We start from the raw sequence: 2,675 nt of genomic DNA, 5'->3' as shown, positions 1-2,675 counted from the left end.
TTGTTGATAGTATGCTCGCTAACTCCTATCATCAAGTACTATTAGAGGGGGCCCCTCTTTTTTAGGAGTCGCAATGTCAATTCCCTTGATCAACGGCCATATTTTTAGCACACTGGACTTAACGCGGCCTTATGCCTCCGAAAAGGTACTATTCTATAGTATAATAGTTCGCCAGCAAGGCATTTTCCGAAGCAGGCAGGGCTAGATCCTCTTTACCAGGTTGGGTTTTTGCCCTCAAATTCAATGAGACAAGTCCTTTCTTCTTGCTTGTCAATGCAGAACCATGTGCCATTCAATAGAAAATTCCTAAAATGACTGTAGTATAGGCTTTCTTTACATTACTGGCTTCAGACTAGAAACTGAAGATCTGGTAAAGTGTGAGTCCGACGAGTTGGGTTATAATAATTCATGAAAGATATTATCATATTCCTACAATTCAATTAGATGCGAAATCTAGAAAGCCCCTTTTCATGGTTGTAGAAAAGGTTCGAATCCTTTCATTTGTTGGAATTGGTTGGTCGTACAGTAATAAGTATTATAATAGACAGTTTTCGATGAAAGAAAGAGAACAAACAATAAAAGAATTGGAACAATCAAGATTCGTGATGCAAGTATTATATTATTAGATCCAAAGGTTTTTTCTTAACCTAGCTACAACAAGGATGGGACTCTATAAATTGAAAGATAAAATGTAGAACCTAAAAGGAAAAGAACATAGGAATCTCTAGTCTTAGAATCGAGTTGGACCTTTGATTAATTAATATCTCTTTTTTTATTTATTGACTTTTTCCTTTCTTTAATCCGCAGGAGGTCATGCTCTTCAAGTTAGTGAAGTTATTTCATTGTAATTAGACCTAACAAGAACGGAATCACGCTCTGTAGGATTTGAACCTACGACATCGGGTTTTGGAGACCCACGTTCTACCGAACTGAACTAAGAACGCTTTCAACTCACAGTAGATACGACTGTAAAGAAAAAGGATTCTTTTTGTACCCCCAATACATATCTTGCATGTATATAGTCTCATAAAATGAAAATATGTATATCCAATTTGAATCGATCTCAATGGATCCCTCGCCTCGTTACAGCCCAGAGGAGAAGAATAGGTAGGGATGACATTTTTTGTCCCTCAAAGGCGCTACCAAGCTGCGCTACATCCCTTTCAATTGGTCTACAGTGTCATTGTAGAGAATCCCTGCCCTCTTTTCCTCCACATCGTTATTTCCTCCATCGATAGAAACTTGTCATTTTTTCTTTTTTTTGTTATTAGTCAAGTGCTAGCGCCCCTATAGAGTCCGTTTTTCTGCTATCAATGAAACCGAAAGAAAGACAAAAAAACCAGTGCCTTTCGTATAGATCGAGACTTGTAGCTTGATTCTTTACTCATTCCATACTAGAAATAATCGCAGGAAATCGTTCGATAACACTTCAACCTATTTCTTTCTCATGATATCCGACGATCAAGACAATTCCCGTGAAACTCTTTCATTTCATAGAAGTTCATTCTTATTCTTACGAAGCAAATAGCATTTCCTATTAATTTGTCTCCTGGACCTATTCTGTGTCTGATTTTTCATTATCCGTCGCTACGCTGTTCCCAAGGACTAGCAAAATCGAAATAGCGAAATTCTTGGGTCATCTCAATGGGTTCAGAAACCACACGTTTCTCTGGATCATCATAGCGTACTTCCAAATATCCACTCAGAGGAAGGTCTTTTCGTAATGGATGACCCTCGAAACCATAATCTGTTGATATACGACGTAGATCCGGATGATTGATGGAAGAAACACCAAACATATCCCAAACTTCTCGCTCCCACCGGCCGGCTGATGGAAATGGACTTACTACCGGAGATATTCGTGTTACTTCGTCTGCACTGGTTTGTACACGAATGCGTGAGTTATACCGAGTACTCAGTAAATTATAGACCACTTCAAATCTTAGTTTTCGAGAGGGATAATCAACTCCGCAAATATCGATCGAAACTTGAACCCTTGTATAGGTATGCAATTTAAGAAAGCACAACAATTGAAATGGGTAGTCCGTATTGGTATCAGATCTATTCCCATGTTCCGATCTTTCCATTTTTTTTACCCATCTCTTTGGTAAAATCTCCCAACTATATTTGAAAATGAATTGGTTATCCATAAAAAAAAGATAAAGAAAGCTTTCTTGTAGTTCCGCTTCTTGCTCTAAAAATGAAGAAAGACTTGTCGGAAATCGCCTTGGTCCAACCAAGAAAGACATGGGAATTTTAGAGCGTGTCATCTCAAAGCGAGATTGTGCTTATATATGTAATTGTCTGTCCGACTTTTGATAGGTCGAAAGACAAGATCAATCATTGAAATCTCCGAATTCTGGCAGTAAACTAAGCTCAAAAGTTCCTTGGCTCCCAAAAGATTTCTGGCAACTAGGCGAGGAGGGGCATCCTACTTCATTTCTAATCTAAATTGCCCACGTTCACGCGAAAAGCAGAAGAAAAAGAAGACTTTCGCTAAAGACGAGCTATTCTTTATCCCGGGATCAGAATCAGAAGGAAAGGCCAGGCACTCAGGCTACTTTAATACGCTATTCTTCCCATCTTCCAAGTACTAAATGGTAATAAGGAAGTGGCAGCAGAAGAATCTTATCAAAATGGATGGACTAGTTAGGTATATTCGTAGGAGTCAGCGC

General features: G+C 38.8%; 1 non-coding gene across 1 annotated transcript; it reads right to left on the bottom strand.

Annotated features, from left to right (window-relative positions):
- Window positions 1-870: 870 nt before the first annotated feature.
- On the bottom strand, window positions 871-944 carry TRNAW-CCA (transfer RNA tryptophan (anticodon CCA)). Its single transcript has one exon. It is a non-coding gene; the product is annotated as a tRNA-Trp (tRNA).
- Window positions 945-2,675: the final 1,731 nt, after the last annotated feature.

This window comes from Primulina tabacum, chromosome 6 (genome assembly GCF_025594145.1).
Source record: "Primulina tabacum isolate GXHZ01 chromosome 6, ASM2559414v2, whole genome shotgun sequence".
NCBI classification, from domain to species: domain Eukaryota; kingdom Viridiplantae; phylum Streptophyta; class Magnoliopsida; order Lamiales; family Gesneriaceae; genus Primulina; species Primulina tabacum.
Note: the sequence above shows the minus strand (reverse complement) of the source record. Positions and strands in the feature narration are given on the sequence as shown.